General features: G+C 49.1%; 1 protein-coding gene across 3 annotated transcripts in view; it reads left to right on the top strand.

Moving 5' to 3' along the window:
- HIP1 (huntingtin interacting protein 1) overlaps positions 1 to 20,979 on the top strand; it is a 137,654-nt gene that overhangs the window by 65,026 nt on the left and 51,649 nt on the right. The gene's annotated exons all lie outside the window — the stretch shown is intronic.

The following is a 20,979-nucleotide window of genomic DNA, read 5'->3' as shown; positions in this document are numbered from 1 at the left end:
GGAGCGTGGTACTGCGTGCTGGCTAGAGGATGTTGAGTGGATCTGTCAGGAGCAGGGCCAGAGGAATGGGGGAGGAGAGATAACTGAGGGCAGGGCGTGAGGGTCCAAGTTAAAAATAATCCACAGGTGTCTCGTAAGTGAGGCGGTCTCCACTGAACAGTCAGACTGGAATGTGCTCCACTGGCCAACAGGCTCACACCCCTTGTAGCCCCAGTGCCTGGAGATGGTCCTTACTAGTGCCAAGACAAGCGTGGGACCTGCCTACCATGGGTAGGCGGAAGTTGTTTAGAAATGAGCATTTCATTAACTTTCTATCGTGACCTCTCTTTGGAGCACTGGTTCCGCCTCATTTTCTGGGACCTGAAATAGCTTTTCTTTTGCTGGATTTCTCCCAAGCTGGATTCTTTGGGAAGTAGTCTTCTTACCAAATCCACGCCTGCTTGGCCCCGCCAGCTCAAAGATCTGTGTCAGCAGTTTTAGCGCCGGATGGCGATTTTCCCGGTGCCGTCACCCAGGGTCCTGGCCGTCATCCCTTTTGCCCTGTACATATGTCAGCCTTGCCCTCTGAGTCAGCAGACTCTGGTTCTGTCTCATACAACTTTCTGCCCGCGCTTTGACTTCTCAGCTCTCGAGGGGAAGTGGCCATGAGTGCCCTGGCCTCGGGTGCGGTAGTTGAGGAGGAGGGCTAGGCTCCTGAACTTTTGGTACATTTTGTTTATTTTAAAAAATTATTTACTTACTTATGGCTGTGCTGGGTCTTCGTTGCTGCTCAGGCTTTCTCTCGTTGCAGTGCAGAGGTTTCTCGTTGCAGTGGCTTCTCTTGCTGTGGAACACAGGCTCCAGGGTGCTGGGGCCTCAGTAGTTTTGGCTCCCAGGCTGCGAGCACAGGCTCAGTAGTTGTGGTGCACGAGCTTAGTTGCTCCGAGGCACATGGGATCTTCCCGGATCAGAGATCGAACCTGTATCTCCTGCACTGGCAGGTGGATTCTTTACCACTGAGCCACCAGGGAAGCCCACATTTTATTTTTATTATTATTATGTTTTTGGCTGCACTGAGTCTCCCTGTGCTGCACAGGCTTCTCTATTTGCAGCGCTCTGGCTTAGTTGCCCCAAGGCACGTGGGATCTTAGTTCCTCCACCAGAGATGGAATGCCAGTCCCCTGCATTGGAAGGCAGATTCTTAACCACTGAACCACCAGGGAAGACCCCACTTTTGGTACAGTTTAATCTCATGTAGCTGTAGTGAGGAAACAGGTCATGCACAAGAAAACATTTAACTTGTGCCAGTCTTCAGAAAATATGAAGAAGTGTAAGGAAAAAAAAGCAAAGATCAGGCATATATATTCCCACCATCCAAAACCACTGCTAACAATTTGGTATAGATCCTTACAGACTTTCTTATCTGTAGGCGTGTAGGTATACATACCAACACACACGTACGCGTGCAAGGTTGAACCGGCTGAAAGGACAGTTTTTAGAAGTAAAAAATGGCCAGATGTTCATTTGACTTGACCAAAAGTAAGCATATCCATGGGCTTCTCTGGTGGCTCAGAGGATAAAGAATCCGCTTGTGATGCCTAGGTTCAATCCCTGGGTTGGGAAGATCCCCTGGAAAAAGGAATGGCTACCCACTCCAGTATTCTGGCCTGGAGAATTCCATGGACAGAGGAGCCTGCGGGGTTGCAGTCCATGGGGTCCCAAAGAGTTGGACACGACCGAAAGACTAAGCACAGCATAGTACAAGCACATCCATATAGACAGATACACATGCATATTAAACAAAATGGGGCCATGCTGTAATGCAGTTTTGTAAACTTGTAGTTTAGCTTTCACTGTGTCTTAGATCTGGAAACACACAAAGAGTGGTCAAGGTCATGGGTCCTGGGGTTCAGATTCTGTGTCCACCGCTTGCTCACCTGGACAGGCAACTGGGGCTCCCTGAGCCAGGGTTTACCCCCATGTGTAGGGGAATGTGAAGGGCTGTCCTAAGGGCAGAGGAGTTAGTGTGTCTGAAAGTGGTTTAGACCAGTGTCTGGTATAGGACAAGCACTTAGCAACCGTCAGCGATTCATATTTCCAGATGAGTAGAGCCGTGTATCACTTCACTGTAATCATTCCTGTACTAATAGACATTTAGCTGTATCCATTCTCCACAGTTGAGGTGAGATCCTTGTATACACATTGAAGCGTGTCTATCTAGTCACTGCTTTTACACTTTAGTAACTTGGGCTTTAAGATTGGGGCTTTTAAGGGACTTCCCTGGTGGCTCAGTGGTAAAGAATCCACCTGCCAATGCAGGAGACATGGGTTTGATCCCTGATCTGGGAAGATCCCACATGCTGTAGAGCAACTAATCCCGTGCCCCACAGCTACTGAGCCTGTGCTCTAGTGCTCAGGAGTTGGAACTACTGAAGCTCACGCACCCCAGAGCCCATGCTCTGCGACAGGAGAAGCCATTGATGTGTTTCGGGCGGAGTGGTGCTTACAGGGAAAGTTGCTTGGACAGTTCTCTTTTCTGTTGCCCTGTAACTCTGTAAACTGGACTCTCTGGTCCCAGCCTCCTCTTGGCTTTTTCACACTCTGGCAATACTGCCATTGGGCACTGACCCCCACTTTTGTGACCGGCACTGGCTGGCCTCTCCCCTGAATGCCCCTTCTCTAGGCTGGCTCACTGGGTCCAGGGAAGGGCTGCCATGTCTGACTTGTGGTGGGATGCTTACCCCCAGGCCTCCCTGTATCCTGCACCCACCCACCCCTCTTCCCACTGGCTGTGTATACAATGCCACCATCTTTCTCCCCACCTAGATCACTGTCTTTGAAGCCAGGACTTCTGACTTACTCCTGAGTTAACTGTGAGTTAACTGAGTACAGCACTTGACAGAGGTGCTCAGTATTTGTCTGATGGGTGAATTTATTGAGTGAATACAGGCATGACTGACCAGTTAATGGCAGAACTTAAATACACAGATGGTTTGGGGAAGGGGGTTAATCTAGGTTATAAGGGTGGCTTGAAGCAAAAGCTTGAGGTGCTGCTGTGAGTCCCTGGATGTGTCTAGCATGGTTGGAGCTGTGCTTTATTTTTATTTATTTATTTTGACTATGCCATGCAGCTTGCAGAATCTTAGCTCTTTACCAGGGATCAAACCCGTGCCCCCTGCAGTGGAGTGCAGAGTTTTAACCACTGGACCACCAGGGAAGTCCAGGAGCTGTGCTTTATTATTATTGCTTTTTAAATATTTATTTATTTGGCTCTGCCAGGTGTTGCGGCATGTGGGATCTAGTTCCCAGACCAGGGATCAAACCCGGGCCCCCTGCTTTGGGAGTCCTAACCACTGGACCACCCGGGAAATCCTCAGGAGCTCTGCTTTAGAATGAGAGGTCTGACCATGTCATGACCATCAGGAGCTGGTAGCCCAGAAATCAGCAGGGCATCAGGCCTGGGTGCCTGGTGCGGGTTCACCCTGCCTGGGCCCTTTGGGCGTCTCCCTGTACACCCTGCACTTCTGAACCATGTGGCTTTTCCCCAGAGGAAGGGCTCTCCTTCACCCCTCAAGAAACAAGAAGTGAACGTTTCTGGCTGCTCCGCTTTCCCAGGAAGTCACATCACAGCCCCAGAGCTGATGACGAAATCCGCCTCCAGAATTAGCAACCACCCCTCTCTCCACTTTAGAAGACCGTTTAGCAAATCCACCCCAGCTCGTTGTTACTGCCTGGGTCCGGGGCTGGAAATATCCATCAAGGTTTCCACCTGCCAGCTGGACAGTCCAAGGCCTCCCGAGGGTAACTGGATCCTGCCTGCTCATGTCCACTGTCTTCTCTTTGGCTCCGACCTGAGTTCAGTGATGTCTGTGCTTTGGTTGTATGTTAATAGGCACGTTCCTGGAACCTTGAGCTTGACATTGACCGACGTGTTCTCTCGTGGAAATGAGTCAGAAGGATCTCTCCCCAGGCCTGGAGCCATGTAGCTGGGATGGATGGGCCTGTGATGGGACTCCAGATGTTTCGTCCTTGTATTTCCTCTGCTTCCCCCAGACTCCCATCTCTGCCTCCTGCTCCCCCAAACTGACACATCCACTGCCAGCTTCCTGGTGCCCATCTTCCCAAAGCAGGTCACCCTCCCTCCCCTCTTTCTTGCAAGGCCTCAGTGAAGAAGGATCACCAGACTGACCAAGTATATCTGAATATTGATTCCGTTAGGGTCTATCTATGCTGACAACTATCAAACTGATATATCTAGCAAGAACTCATCAGTAAAGAATGTGCCTGCCAAGCAGGAGATTAGGGTTTGATTCTTGGGTTGGGAGGATCCCTTGTAGGAGGAAATGGCAACCCACTCCAGTACTCTTGCCTGGGAAATCCCATGGACAGAGGGAGCCTGGTGGGCTGCAGTCCATGGGGTCTAAAAGAGTTGGACATGACTGAGAGAGTTAAGAGTGAGTGAGAACCTCTCTCAGACTCCAGGCTTGCACATCCCCTGGCTCATTTATAGCTCCATCTAGATATCCAGTGAGCATCCTTTATATAACATGTCCAAAAAGAAGCACCGATCTGCCCTGCCCCAAACCTGCCCTCCCATGATTCTCTGCATCTTGTTAATGGCAACTCGGGTCCTCTCATTACTCTGGCAAACAATTATGGTGCCCTCCTTGACTTCTTGGGCTTCCCTGGTGGCTCAGCCGGTAAAGAATCCGCCTGCGAGGTGGGAGACCTGAGTTCAATCCCTGGGTCGGGAAGATCCACTGGAGAAGGGCATAGCAATCCATTCTAGTATTCTTGCCTGGGAAATCCCATGGACAGAGGAGCCTGGTAGGCTGCAGTCCATGGGGTCGCAAAGAGTTGGACACGACTGAGCAATTAACACTTTCACTTTCCTTGACTCCTTCCTTCCTCACACCCCACGTCCAAACATCAGCGCATCCTGTCGACTCTGCTTTCAAAACGTATCCAAATCCCGTCACATCTCAGCCCATCACATCTCAGCTTCAGCCGGGTCTGAGCTCCCGTCATCGCCGACATGAACTAACGCAACAGCAGCTTGACCATTGTCCCTGCTTCCAGGCTGGTCCCTGAAGCCTCTTCTTAGCACAGCAGCCAGAGGGATCCTCTAAAGAAGTGAGTCAGATCATATCACCATTTTGCTCAAAACTTCCCAGTGGTTCCTGTCTTGCCGAAAACAAAAGCTGGTCCTTAACAATAGTCCCTAGCGATTTGGCCCTTCCCACCTCTGACCTCTCAGCGCCAGCTACACTCTTGTACTTCATTCGCTCAATCATGTCTGACTCTTTGTGACCCCATGGGCTGCAGCATGCCAGACTTCCCCGTCCTACGCTTGACCTCTAGCTATTTCTTACACCTGCCAGGTGGGCTGTGCCTGGAACTGTCCCCTGAGGTGTCTGCCCAGCTTGCTTCCTCATCACTTTCTACTGCATGGCTGTGTCACCTTCTCAGACAGCCTCCCCTGATGACCTTGTGCAAGGTTCTTTCTAACGCCAGCCTGGAATGCCCCAGCCCTGTTGTTAGCCTTGTCTTTCTTCTGTAGATCACCATCTCATGTACTGTGTACTTTATTTACTTCCTCTCTCCCACTGTTATATAAGAGTCACAGGATCAGAGACATCATTTTTTTGTTCACAACTGTATCCCTAGTTGAGTTTAGTTCAGTTGCTTAGTCGTGTCCGACTCTTTGCTACTCCATGGACTGTAGCACGCCAGGCTTCCCTGTCCATCACTAACTCCCGGAGCTTGCTCAAACTCATGTCCATCAAGTCAGTGTTGCCATTCAATCCCCTCTTCTCCTGCCTTCAATCTTTCCCATCATCAGGGTCTTTTCCAATAAGTCAGTTCTTCGAATCAGGTGGCCAAAGTATTGGAACTTCAGCATCAATCCTTCCAATAAATATCCAAGACTGATTCCTTTTAGGATTGACTGGTTGGATCTCCTTGAAGTCCAAGGGACTCTCAAGAGTCTTCTCCAATACCACAGTTCAAAAGTATCAGTTCTTTGGTGCTCAGCTTTCTTTATGGTCCAACTCTCACATTCATACATGGCTACTGGAAAAACCATAGCTTTGACTAGATGGACCTTTGTTGGCAAAGTAATATCTTTGCTTTTTGAGATGCCATCTAGGTTGGTCATAGTTTTCCTCCAAGGAGCAAGTGTCTTTTCATTTCATGGCTGCAGTCACCATCCCTAGAGTATTGCCCAACATATGATAGGCTTCAGGAAATATGTGTTGAATGATTGAGTATGAAAAGAATCCAGGGACTTCTCTGGCAGCCCAGTGATTAAGAGTTTGCCTTGCAATGCAGGGGGAGCAGGTCTGATCCCTGATCACTCAGACCCCACACGTCTCAGGGCAACGAAGCCCACACGCTGCAGCTACTGGGCCTGCGCACTCCAGAGCCCAGTGCCACAACTACTGAGTCCGTGCACTGCAGTGAGGATCCGGAGTGCCCAAACCAAGACCCGACACGGCCAAATAAAGAAATGGCTGCTGCTGCTAAGTCGCTTCAGTCGTGTCCGACTCTGTGCGACCCCATAGACAGTAGCCCACCAGGCTCCCCCGTCCCTGGGATTCTCCAGGCAAGAACACTGGAGTGGGTTGCCATTTCCTTCTCCAAGGCATGAAAGTGAAAAGTAAAAGTGAAGTCGCCCAGTCGTCTCTGACTCATAGGGACCCCATGGACTGCAGCCCACCAGGCTCCTCCATCCATGGGATTTTCCAGGCAAGAGTACTGGAGTGGGGTGCCATTGCCTTCTCCGAAATAAAGAAATAAATACTCTTTTTTAAAAAAAGGAAGTTCAGAGCAGTTTTTCCTTGAGTTTAGGGAAGATGAGAAGAGATTCAAGGGGCCCTTTAAGAATCAGTGAACCATAATCAGATAAAACAGTAGACGTAGGTGACGGAGAGCAGGGCTGGGTATCTTTTGGAAGAAGACAGGTGACCATCTCTATTGGGCCAGTTCTATAGTTAGCCAGACTACAAGGCAGGAGAACTCTTTTTCTGAGGTTTATGTAACAGGGGTTTTGTATAAATCACACTTCTGTACAAGGAATCCTATTTTAAATGTACTAGCGCAGAGATTTCTATTTAAAGGCATCTGATGTCAAAATCTTCTGTAAAACGAATAATCCCCTAATTTGTCCTTAGTGTCATTTCACATTTTCTGGAAAAAAAAGATTATATTTACTTTATATCAAGGTGTGCGTGTCTGAGCTGAGGGAATCGCTTCTTTTTCCATTTTTCCACTGTCTTTATTATTTCCTTTTCCTTTGCTCTCATTCTTCCCCCTCTTTGTTCCCGATTTTCCCTTGGCTGAGTTTTTTCTTCTCCCTTAGGCTCTGACATAGAATGTTCTTCTGTAACACGGCTGGGCTTAGAATATGATAAACGGTGGCCCCTTCTCAGACCAGAAGAATCCAGTCGTGGATGGAGCAAAGGAATCTCTTAGGTGCATACTGGGATCCAGGGGTCGGCTGTTGGGTGATACTCAGGTACAGCCAGGTTGGAGAGCCACTGACAAAAAAACACAAAAAACCATCGTGTGTATTTGTCCTTCTCGCATGCATGCTTACTCTCTGTAGAACGAGGCTGTGGGGAACTTCCCTGGTGGTCCAGTGGCTAAAACTCCCCGCATTCCCAATTCAGGGGGCCTTGGTTCAATCCTTGGTAAAGGAACTAGATCCCTGATCAGGGAACTAGATCTCACACGCTGCATCTGAAGTTCCCAAGTGCTGTAACTAAGACCCAGTGGGCTTCCCTGATGGCTCAGCAGGTAAAGAATCTGCCTACAATGCAAGAGACACAGGAGACACAGGTTCAGTCCCTGGGTTGGGAAGATCCCCTGGAGGAGGAAATGGCAACCCACTCCAGTATTCTTGCCCAAAAAAATCCCATGGACAGAGGAGCCTGGCGGGGTATAGTCCAAAGGATTGGAAAGAATTGGACATGACTAAGCATGCAGCCAAGTAAAATATTTTTTTTTTTTAACGAGAGAATGAGGCTGGACAGGCATCCCCTTTGGGGCTTTGCAGAAGGTCCCTTCTATGAATTTGGCTGTAGACTGTGAGCAGAGGCTGGCTGACTTGTCTGGGGACCGGGGTTCAGGGCTCAGGAATGTCCGTCCCTTCTTGGTCCCCTCTCAGTACATCACCCACCTGTCACTATCTCAGGTGAGAGCAAGCTCCCGGGGCCTCTGCCTGATGGAGTATAGTCCAGGTGCTCTCAACAGTATCTGCCCACAGTGACCTTGGATGCCACAGGCCCAACACTCAGCCTATTTCCCCTCAACCTGGAGTGAGTTCCTCTCGAGAAAGAGTGAAAGTGAAGTGAAAGTGTTCGTCGCTCAGTCATGTCCGACTCTTTGTGACCCCGTGGACTGTAGCCTGCTAGGCTCCTCTGTCCATGGGTTTCCCCAGGCAAGAATACTGGAGTGGGTTACCATAGCACAACTGTGTATTACGGAGGTTTGATGGAAGGTATGTGGACAATTGAGACCAGGACCTGTTTCCATGACAAGAGTACTAGTTGATTTGTTTAGAAGTTGTCTGACCTTGGGGAGGGTCTTCTTCAGGTAGCCTCTCTAGGTTTTCTGAAAGCCTTTCTCCTTTTTTATTCTCATGGGACCAAAAGATCATAACAGATGTGCTGAGGTCAGAGCAGGAGTTTAGTAAACAAGCTGGCTGTGGCTAAGAATTCAGTTGTAACCATCAAGGTTATACAGTGTAGAGCCTGTGCCTGGCTGGTGTGGCTGGGTCTGTCCGAACCCACTTGTTTATAAAGTGTGCCCAGGGACGTCCCTGGTGGTCCAGTGGTTAAGAATCTACCTTGCAATGCAGGGGATGAGGGTTCGATCCCTGTTTGGGGAACTAAGATCCCATATGCCCTGGAGCAACTAAGCCCACGGGTCACAACTAGAGATCCCATGTGATGCAGCCAAGACCCAGAGTGCCTCCACCAAGATCGGATACAGCCAGATAAATAAATATTTATTTATCTTAAAATAAATAAGTACTTATTTATCTTAAAATAAATGAAGTGTGCCCAGCTTCCTTGCCAGGGTTTCTCAGCATCATGCAAATGAAAACTCTCTACAGACTGAAGGGCTAGACAATAAAGGAGAAATGCCGTTGCCATGATGATCCAGGCACACCTGATCCACACGTTTGAATGAGCCGAACAGGTGAATTGGGAAGATTTAACGTGACCGGATTCACTGCTGGAGTCAAGTACCATATTTTCGCTCAGCCACCCCCTTGTGTAAAATAGGGCTCTATTTATAAGTTCTTTTGGGAAAACTGGGTCACAGTCATGTGGAGACCACCATCTGAAGTGAGAAATAAAGCTGAAGGAGGAGGTGTGAGGGGGCGTCGCTACAGCCTCATCAAAGAGTTTTGATTTCACGAGATCAGTGACCCCATGATTTCTCAGCTGGGAGGACTCATGAGTTATTCTTGCTGCTATATGTGTGTCTGGGGTAGAGGAGAGTAGAGGGAGAAGGCTTTAGAGTAATATGGAGGTGAGTTTGCTTTGAAAGTTGCTCTGTTATGTCCGACTCTTTGTGACCCCATGGACTATACAGTCCATGAAATTCTCTGGGCTTGAATACTGGAGTGGGTAGCTGTTCCCTTCTCCGGGGGATTTTGCTGTAGAAATAGAACAAAAAAGCAGAGGTTTGGAGGATGGGGGAAGTGGCAGGCTCTGGCACTAGCGGGGTGTCCTGAGTGCCTCCTGACTCATTCATTAGACACAGAGACACTTAGTGGGGTCTGGGAGAGGCACGGAGCCAAGGGAGGGTGGTCCTGTGCTCTGCTGCCTTCCACACCCCCCTCACCCACCACGCCCCTCGATGCCCCAGCCCCATGTCTTGGGGAAGTCAGAGCAAAGTCACTCCTGTGCTGCTGAAAGAGAAAAGGCAAAATGAACCTCCAGGTTAGAAATCTGGGTGGAGGAGAGTGCTGGAGGGCATGGTGAGGGGAGGAGAGGAAGTTGAGCAATGCGGGTAGTTTGGGGAAAGACATAGCTCAGGGTTTCCACTCGTGCAGACCAGCTGTCCCTCTGGAAGCCAAGGCCATTGCGAAAGGCTGCTCGAGCCCAGCTCAGCCCCTCCTGAATGACCAGGATGCGTTGGACGGGCAGGCCCAAGGCATCACTTTCTAGGCAGAGTCCTGGCCCCAAGAGGGACTCGGCGTGAGTCCTCGGCGCAACCTCTGTGAATGTGGTGGCATGGGAGATCGGGTCACTTGGAAAGCAGAACGAGGCTTCCTCTGTGACCAGAGAACAGAACTGGGGTGAGGGCAGGGCGTGCGTCTCCAAAGCCATGGCAGCCTGCAGGTGGGGGAGAGGGAAAATGAGCCAGCATCGCCTTTTCCCCTGAGACGCGGTGTCTCAGGATCTCACCCTCGCTCGTGCCCTCCATCCCGGGACCTTCTGAAGGCCCTCGTGGGTACCCCGCAGTTGTCATAGATGCCCTCCCCTAGGAGGGGAGGCAGCTGGTGTGCGGAGTGGCTGAGCCCCACAGGAGACACTGGGCTGCTCTTGGGGGACGGGAGCGTGCATTTGGCTGGGGGACAAAGCATGAGGAGGATGCTGATCTTTGCCTGAGAATGTGCAGAATGGCCTGGTTGAAGGGAACTCGTCCATAGTCCTGATAAATGAGGGTGGGAAGGCAGAGTTTGTTGGCTCCCTCCTTCCATCAGGAGGATGCATTGGGCTCCCCCTTTCGGTAATCAGTCACCCCTGTGCTGGATGGTCCGATTCAGAGCCTGTCGGAAATTTCTGGGGATCTTTAGGGATACAGAGCTGGGGGGGCGTCTTTCCCATCATGGTAGCCCCTATTCTTTCTCATCCTTGTCTACAAGATGCTATGCGAGACTGTGTTAAGATCCTCGAGGACGGAAAGTCAGACGCACACCCCATCTGCTTGGTTTTCCTGAGATGCTGGCCTCATGTCTTAAAGGGGAAAGGAGGTCAGTCTCACAGGAGTTGCTTCCAAGAATGTAAGTGGGCTCTGGGTGATGGGTGCTGCCTCTTCTTTGAGGAATCTCTTGTGAGTCGTGTGTGGAGTTTTGCCTTCTTCTCTTCCGGTCAGTCACCTTTATCCTCACCCGTGTCTGGTCCTTGGACACCAGTCCATTTCCCCAAGATCTCACCACGATGCCCGGAGTATTTTTGTATCACCGTTGTTGTTGTGTTGTCTCTCAGACGTGTCAGACTCTTTTGCGACCCCATGAACTGCAGCTCGTCAGGCTCCTCCGTCCGTGGGATTCTCCAGGCAAGAATACTGGGGTGGGTTGCCATTTCCTCCTCCAGGGGATCTTCCCAACCCTTGCTGTCTTAATGCCTTGTGTGTTGGTTGCAAGCTTGAGCTCACTCAGCTCCGGGGAGACTCCTGACTCGCCTTGGGTTTGCTCTTTTGACACACTCTGACTCTTTCAGTTCAAAGATCATTCTGGACAGAAAAGACAGAAGCAAGAAATGGGTGTTTATCATCAATATGGCATCATTGCTGAAAGCAGCACGCGCATTCCCTGCTTGTTCTTTTTACTTTTCACGTGATAAGGTAGCCCTTTTGGGGTCTCGAAACATTTTTTGGAATTCCCATCTCATCTTGGCTTTAGCTGTCTGGTCTTGCTTGCACACACAGGCATAGGTAACCCATGTACCCACGCTGCTTTTCTTTCCTCACGTGAAATTGCAGAGTCAGGACAAGGAAGGAAAGAATAGGAAGAGGAACAGGAAGAGGATGGTCTTTATCTCCCTATAAATAGTTAACTCTTAGTGACAAGATCCACTTTCACTCGCATCTCCTGTGGCACCAGTATGGTATCCTGGACCAGGCAGCGCTGGTCCAGGTACATGGATCATCCCCATCGCCTGGGAAAGACCCACCTGGCTTTGTATAGCACAGTCCTACAGCCTACATGGCAGCCCTGCCCTGCATATAGTAGATAATTCGGTCAAAATCACAGTTCTTCTGTATTTTATTCCTTAAAAAAAATTTTGTTTTACACATACTGTAATTCTCCATCAACCTATGTAAAGTGTATTAGTTCTGTAGCATTTAATACGTTCATGATGTTGTATGACCATCACAGCTATCTAATTCAGCACGTTTTTCATCGCTCCAAAAGGAAATAGTGGATCTGTTCAGTCGCTCCCCTGTTCCCCCTCCTACCTGAATCTGGCAGTTAGTAATCTGCTTTCTGTCTCTCTGGATTGGCCTATTCTGGATCTTTCATATAAGTGGAATCATACAACATGTGGCATTTTGGGTCTGGCATCTTAGCGTCATGTATTTGAGATCCATCCCCGTTGTAGCATACATCAGTTCCTCTTTTTGTGTGTTTTATCATGGTAAAAATGTGTATACTAGGACTTCCCGGGTGGTTCAGTGGCTAAGACTCTGAGCTCCCAACGCAGGGGGCCCAGGTTTGATCCCTGGTCAGGGAACTGGATCCCACGCACCAAAACTAAAGATGCCACATACCACAACGAAGATCGAAGATCCCACTAAGACCCAGCACAGCCAAAGAAATAAATAAGTATGTAGAAATGTCCATATCATAAATTTTACCAGTTTAACCTCTTTTAAGTGTGCAGTGTGGTGGCACTGAGTACTTTCATATTTTTGCGTGACCATCACCACCAGCCATCTCCAGAGCTTCTTTGTCTTCCGGAACTGGAAACTGTGTCCCCATTCAACCTTAACTGTCCGTGCCCCCCTCCTCACAGCCCCTGGCAAACCCTGTTCTATTTCTCTCTGAACGTGACTCCGCTAGATTTCTCATAGACGTGGAATCCAGCAGTGTCTGTCCTTTTGTGACTGGCTGGTCTTACTCAGCCTGATGTCCTCGAGGTTCATCCATGTTGTAGCAGGTGTCGGGATTTCCTTCCTTTCAGAGCTGCATAATAGTCCGTTACGTGGACGCACCTTGTTCTGCATTCCTCTGTGGAGGGACACGCGTGTGGCTTCCCCAGCGTTTTCCACCTTGAACGCTTGTTTCTTCAGCTGTTCTGGGTGTTTCGCAGCCCTGGCCACCCTGCTCCCAACACTGGTTTGTACGTCTCACCAGTCACAGAGCTGAGGGACATTGTGAATCCTTTCTGCCCTGCATCTTGGGATCAGGCACTTGGAAAGAAGATTCTGGACACTTTTGCAGGGTTGCAGACTGGGGTACGGGAGGTAGATAAGAGACCAAACCAAGTCACAGGCGCTAACCGGACCACCAGCCTCATCTGTTTATCCCAAGCTTCCAAACCTGATGCTGTGAGGATCGCAGTGTGTAACCCCCCCCATCCCCTCCCCCGCCCCCCCCCGCTGCTGGGCATCTCCGAGGCCCTTGGTGGTGGCCACCTGTGGCTTTGCTGAGCAAATGCTTCCTACCCCACTGCATGCCCATATCATTCCTTCTTGTCTCCTTTCTGTCCCACTTCCAGCTTTTTCCTTCTGCCCTGCCTGGTCTCTGGTTTTCCTGTACTTGGCCCGGGGCAGTGGGCCCTCTGGTCCCTGGCTTTGGGGACCTGCCACCACCCCCTGCATCCCCACCCCCACGCCCCCACCAGGCACATCCTCGGTGCCTGCCCCTGCCATGGAACCTTTGCGAGCCAGCCCGGCCTTGGCAGACCGACCGCTGGGCCCTGCCAGCAGCTGTGTGCGTGACCTGACCATGGCCAGCTGCCCCTGCAGCCCCGGCCCGGGCCTGGCTCCCCACAGAAGCACGGCCTGAAGAGTTCCTGTTGGCGGCCACTGTCCTGAGGGCGCAGAGGACGGTGGGGGTGCCGGGGAGGGGGTAGGCTGGGGGAAAGCGGCCCTTCCTGCCGTGCCTGCTGATAATCGGCTCTCCGGAACCAGCCTGGGACACAGGGGCCAGCTGGGTCAGGAAGTGGCGTACAATGCCGCTCTTTCAGGGGAGACGCTGCGCGGTCTTAGGGCCTGTGTGATTCCAGGGGAATCTGGGGAACAGCCTGTTCTTGGAGGATGTTCTCTAACCTGGGCCGGAGGTGAGCAATGGAGCCCCAGACTTCCCACCCTCTGCCTGAGGTTCGACCCCCCCCCAGGCATTGCCCAGCTCCAGACCCAATTATTTCCTTCAGAGGAGAGGGGAAAGAGAGCAGATTTCCTTAGGAGACCATGAATCACGTTCCTGGTGCTTTTTAGAGGCAGGCTCACCGGGAAGCAGTCATTAAGTCCTTAATGATTTGATGATTTATTAAGACTCTGTCCTGCCTTAGCAGCTGCAGGCCCACGAGGGCAGAAGCCAGGGTCCTCACCCTTGGGATTTTAATCTCGGTGCGGGAGGTGAGACGATATGCTTGTTGTCAAATGCATGAAGAGAAACGGGACTTCAAAAAGAAAAAAGGAATGAATTACAAAGGATTGGCCATCGATGCTTTGTGGTGATCTAAATGGGAAGGAAGTCTAAAAAAGAGTGGTATGTATGTGTACGTGTGGCTGATTCACTTTGCTGTACAAGAAACTAACATAATATTGTGAAGCGAGTATACTGCAATAAAAATTAATTTTAAAAAATTATTGGCCAAAGTGGCCTGGCAAATCTAAAGGAGAGATTCAAATTGCCGACATTCACTGTATCATAGAGAAAGCAAGGGAATTCCAGTAAAACATCTACTTCTGCTTCATTGACCATGCTAAAGCCTTTGACTGTGTGGATCATAACAAACTGAAAAATTCTTAAAGAGATGGGAATATCAGACCATCTTACCTGCCTCCTGAGAAACATGTATGCGGGTCAAGAAGCAACAGAACATTACATGGAACAACTGACTGGTTCACAATTGGGAAAGGAGTATGACAAGGCTGTATATTGTCACCCTGTTGATTTAACTTATATGCAGTGTGTCCACATGCATGCTAAGTCACTTCAATCGTGTTCAACTCTTTGTGATGCTATGGACTGTAGCCTGCCAGGCTCTTCTGTCCATGGGATTCTCCAGGCAAGAACAATACTGGAGTGGGTTGCCATGCCTTCCTCCAGGGGATCTTCCTGACCCAGGGATCCAACCTGTGTCTCCTACTGCTGGTGGACTGCAGGTGGATTCTTTACCGCTGAGCCACCAGGGAAGCCCATATGTAGAGTACGTGTGTGAAATGCTGGGCTGGATGAATCACAAGCTGGAATCAAGATTGCTGGGAGATATGCAAATGATACCACTCTAATAGCAGAAAGTGAGTGCGAACTAAAGAGCTTCTTGATGAGGGTGAAAGAGGAGAATGAAAAAGCTGGCTTAAAACTCAACATTCAAAAAACTAAGATCATGGCATGTGGTCCCATCACTTCATGGCAAATAGAAGGGGGAAAATGGAATCAATGACAGATTTTTTTTTCTTGGGCTCCAAAATCACTGTGGACAATGACTGCAGCCATGAAAATAAAGGACGCTTGCTTCTTGGAAGAAAAGCTATGACAAACCTAGACAGGATACTAAAAAGCAGCGTCATCACTTTGCCGACAAAGATCCGTATGGTTAAAGCTATGGTTTTTCCAGTAGTCATGTATGGATGTGAGAGTTGGACCCTAAAGAAGTGCCAAAGAATTGATGCTTTTGAATTGTGGTGTGGAGAAGACTCTTCAGAGTCCCTTGGACTGGAAGGAGATCAAAAACTGAAGCTGAAGCTCCAATAAAGGGAGTGAAGAGCCGACTCACTGGAAAAGACCCTGATGCTGGGAAAGATTGAAGGCAGGAGGAGAAGGGGCAGAGGATGAGATGGTTGGATGGCATCAGCAACTCAATGGACTTGAATTTGAGCAAACTCAAGGAGCGAACTCCACTGAAGGACTGAAGGACAGGGAATCCTGGTGTGCTGCAGTGCACCAGGTCTCAAAGAGTAGGACACAACTTAGTGACTGAACAACAACAAAGAGAGGTTTCCATGCCTCTGCCTGTATACTTCGTTTTTTTTTTTTAACTTGTTTTTGGCCGTGCTGGATCTTCATTGCTGCGTGCAAGCTTTCTCTAGTTGCAGCGAGTGGAGCTTCTCTTGTTTCAGAGCACAGGCTCTAGGCACATGGGCTCGGTAATTGTGGCTCATGGGCTTACTTGCTTTGCCACGTGTGGAATCTCCCCAGACCAGGGATCAAACCCCTGTCTCCTGCACTGGCAGGCAGATTCTTAACCGCTGGACCACCAGGGAAGTTCTACTTGTATACTTCTAATAATAGGAAATTCTCTTTTATGAGACAGCTTTAAACTTACCCAGAAACCGCCTCACAGTACTTCTACCCATTGGTCTAGTTTTGATCCCTGGAGTTATTCCTCCTTCCACATATCCACCTTTCAGAATATTGATATTCCTCTAAAATTTTTTCAGTCCCCATGTGCATCCCCGTCTAGGTCACTCTCTTCTACAAGTAGTTTAGTTTGTCAGTTTCCTTGATAATAATGTACAAAGTCTAACAGTGAATAGATAGTGTTTTACATGTGAATTTATCTTCATAGAGAGTTAGAACCATCCCCTCCCTCATTTTGAACACTGTGCTTCATTTAATACATCCGGAACTCAGACTTGCATTTTGATCAGCCACAGCACAATGTTGCTTTTATTAAGTTAGCAGCCAAATAAAACACCTAAATCATTGTCACAAGTGCTGCTCTGAGTCATATCTCCCCTGTGCCCTCTTTAGACCTAAATATAGGGAACTTCCTTTATACCTGCTGGATTGCATCTTGTGACGTTTCACCCATTTCTCCAGTCTGTGGACCTTGTCTGTGGTGTGGAGCGGGTGGCTGGTATGGGGTTTGTTATCCAGAGCCTGAGCTGTGGAGCCCCACTTCCAAGTCTGAGTTCTAGCTCTCCACTGGCTGGCGGAGGGGTCTTGGCAATTTACTTGGCCTTCCCCCACCCCACCCCAAATATTTATTTTCCTGCGCCGGGAGTCTTAATTGCAAATCTAGGTCCCTGAGAGTGAATGTGAAAGTCTGACTCTTTGTGACCCCATGAACTATAGAGTCCATGGAATTCTCCAGGCCAGAATACTGGGGTGGATAGCCTTTCCCTTCTCCAGGAGATCTTCCCAACCCAGGGATCGAACCCAGGTCTCCCGCCTTGCAGGTGGATTCTCTACCAGCTGAGCCACCAGGAAAGCCCGTGACCAGGGATCGAACCCAGTTCGATCAGTGACCAGGGATCAAACCCTAGTTCCCTGACCAGGGGTCAAACCCAGGCCGGCCAGTCCTATTGTAATTGTTTCATAGCCCACCTTACACCTGGTTCTTTCCATTTTCACGTCCACCCTTTAGATTGAGAGCTCCATTTCTTCTCTTCTCTGCTATTCATAGCTGCTTCCAGGACTTCCCTGGTGGTCCAGTGGTTAACACTCTGAGCTGTCAATGCAGTGGGCGTGGGTTCGATCCCTGGTCAGGGAACTAAGATCCCACATGGCCAAATATATATATAGATAGCTGCTTCCTTCAACTCTTCCTCCAGCTGCTTCCATCCTTTCCTGCCCGGCATGAGGCCCATTGCCCTTTCACCCCCACTGAGTGCCACCTCCCCTTCTGCTTTTATCCCCACTTCCGCCCTTGCACATGTGTGGCCCAAATGGCCCAACTGGTCCTCGTGTTCCCAGCTTTTCTGGAGCTGGGCTCCAGGATCTGGCCACTTGAATAGTATGACCTTGGGCAAGTGGGTGACTTAGCCTTTCTCGGCAACAATCATAGATGCCCCTCGAGTTCGTAGGCAGCGTCACTGAGAGGAGTCTGAGTGTCAGGGGAACACATGGGAGACAGACAGGTGACCCCCTTCTTTCTTTGTTAGTTTCCCTGAGCAGCATCACAGTTTCACAGGACAGGACATTTTCAGTTTTCTCACACACACAGTCTAGAGTTACAGACTCATGAGATATTCTTTAATGTGGCTTAAGGGAATTTAAAGGTTGTTTTTGTTTTGTTTCTTTGTTTTGTAAGTGAGGCTCATACCACAAATTTGGGCAACTGGTCTTTGATCCGTCAGTATAAACAGATATTTGTGGACTAAATCTAAACCCCACCCATCTCAGCCCTCTCTCAAGACCCTGACTCAGTTTCTAGCATTTCCAACCAACAAGGATTTCTCTTTTTCCATCACAGCCCTTACAACACAGCCCTTAGAGCTGGCTGTCTCTCCCGACCCCCTAGGACCTGGCCACGTCCAGTTCACACCGTCCTGGATTTGAGTCTCTGACTGTCATCTTACATTTATTAGGTCCCTTATAATTCCTTATGAATGCAGGCAACCTTTAACGGCTCAGCAATTGTGGTCACTTTGCCCAGAGGTCTGTCTGCAGCCAGGATCCCATCATTGTGTCAGAGCCAGGAGAGAAACATAGTTGAAAGCGTGTGACTCGCCTGAGGAAGTCTGAAGAAAAGGGAATGGCCTGGGACAGGCCTGGAAGCAGAAGCCGAGAAACAGGTTCAAGGAAGGACTTGTGATGAGAAAGCTGGAAGCACTGGGCCTCCAGAGGACACGAGTGCTGCCTCAACGGGAGATTTGGGGCAATAAACTTTTTAAGCCAAAGATGCTGATTAAACACCTGAGATTTACTTATTTTCTTAATATTTTATTTATTTATTTGGCTGTGAAGTGAACTGAAATTCGCTCAGTCGCGTCCGACTCTTTGCAACCCCATGGACTATACAGTCCATGGAATTCTCCAGGCCAGAATACTGGAGTGGGTAGCCTTTCCCTTCTCCAGGGGATCTTCCCAACCCAGGGATCGAACCCAGGTCTCCTACATTGCAGGCGGATTCTTTACCAGCAGAGCCACAAGGGAAGCCCTTAAATGGGTCTTAATTGTGGCAAGCAGGATCTTTTTTTTTTTTTTAAGAGTCAGAGAAGGCTTATTTTATATTTTATTTATTTTTGGCTGTGCTGGATCTCTGCTGCTGCACAGGCTCTTCTCTAGTTGTGGCAAGCCGGGGCTACGCTCTAGCTGCACAGGCTTCTCGAATCACGTGGGATCTTTAGTATCAGAATGCAAACTCCAAGTTGTGGCATGTGGGATCTAGTTCCCTGACCAGGGATCGAACCCGGGCCCCATGCATTGGGAGCTCGGAGTCTTAGCCACTGGCCCACTAAGGAAGTCCTGGGAGTAAACTTCTTATCCCTTTCTGGCAGCATGTCTTATGTGAGATTCCTTCTGAACTGGTCTAACCATTGCACGGAGAGCCAACAACTGTGCTCAATAGCGCCCCCTGCCTGTGCTGTAGAAAAGAGGGAAGGAAGTGTCTGCCCTCTCCTTGTCTTCAGGGATGACTAAGCCTGATGGGGAAAGGATCCTGTGTTAATCTCTTGGGGCTGCCACAACCAATTACCACGTATCGGCTGGCTTAAAACAATAGACATTTGTTGTCGCAGTCCTGGAGGCAAGAAGGTCAAAATCAAGGTGCCAGCGGGGCCATGTTCCCTTTGGACATTCCATCCTGGCCTCTTCCTAGCTTCTGTTGGTTGCCGGCCGTCCTTCACATTCCTTGGCTTGTAGGCACATCCCTCTGGTGTCTGCCTCCATCTTCACATGGCTCTCTTCTCCCTGAGTGTCTGTGTCCCTGGGTTTTCACGTGGTTTTCTTATAAGTACACCAGTCATACTGGACTTGGGACCCACCCTAATTCAGTAAGACCTCGTAACTATCTCTGCAAAGACCCTATTTCAAATGACATCATGTTCACAGGTGCTGGGGGATTTGAACTCCAACGTGTCTTTTCTGTGGAGACACAATTCCACCTGTAACAGAGCTTATGCTGTTAAAGAATTTGAGTCTGGCTCACAGACCTATGTTTGTGAAACAAACTTATGGTTACCAAAAGAGTTGCAGGGGTGGTGGGGGGAGAGGTAAATTAGGAGTTTGCAATTAATATGTACACACTACTGTATATAAAAATAGGTAAACAAGGATTTCTCTGGCGGTTCAGTGGTTAAGACTTGGCACTTCCAATGCAGTGGGTGCCAGTTCGATCCCTGGTCAGGGAACTATGATCCCACATGCCACAGGGCAACTAAGCCCATGCCGCAGTGAAAACCTGGTGCAGCCAAAAGTAAAAATAAAGAAATTATCCTTAAAATTTTAGGTGTGATCATAATAATATGATGGTTAATATTCAGAATCTTTTTTTTTCTTTTTCCCTTAGAGATTTTTACTGAAATATTTGCTGGTAAAATAGCATAACACCTGGGATTTCCTGCAGATAATCCAGGGAGCAGGGGAATCAGTAACCAATGGTAAAAAGCCAAGGTCAGCACACCAGGCATGTGCTCAGTTGCTCAGTGGTGCCCAACTCTTTGCGACCCCGTGGACTGTAGCCCAGCAGGCTCCTCTGTTCGTAGGACTTTTCCAGACAGGAATACTAGAGTGGGTTGCCATTTCCTTCTGCAGGGGATCTTCCCGACCCGATCAAACCCGCCTCTCCTGCATTGGCAGGTGGATTCTTTACCACTGAGCCACCAGAGAGGCCCCAGGACACAAGAGGTGCAGGCCAAATCCAGACCACCTCCTGATTTGTAAATAAAGTTCTATTGGAATGCAGCCACAGTCGTTTATTTCTGTATCTCTGAGGCTGCTTTTTCACTCCAGTGGCAGAGTTAACAGTTGTGATGGAGACCATGTGACCTGCAGAGGCTAAAATATTTACTAATTGCCTCCTCACAGAAAATGTTTGTGACCCCTCATCCCTAAGAAAGCGTGTTTGGCTACAAGTTCATAATCATTGGTGCTGGGGACCGATTATATGAGGACTTATTAGACGGACCATTGCATTTGTGTGTGCTTGGACTTTTCCATAATGAAAAGTTAAAAAAAAAAAAGAAAAACGTGGGGCCAGTAATCTCACTCCTTATACTCTATTCCTTGGGAATGAAAGCATCGATTAATAAGGATATATGTATAAGAATGTTTACTAAAAGAGTTTAGTGGAAATAAATTGCTTCCCAGTACTGGTTGCTATAAATCACATCCACCCACACTGTGGAATATTATATCTTCTT

This window comes from Bubalus kerabau, chromosome 23, assembly GCF_029407905.1.
Source record: "Bubalus kerabau isolate K-KA32 ecotype Philippines breed swamp buffalo chromosome 23, PCC_UOA_SB_1v2, whole genome shotgun sequence".
Lineage (NCBI taxonomy): Eukaryota > Metazoa > Chordata > Mammalia > Artiodactyla > Bovidae > Bubalus > Bubalus kerabau.
Note: the sequence above shows the minus strand (reverse complement) of the source record. Positions and strands in the feature narration are given on the sequence as shown.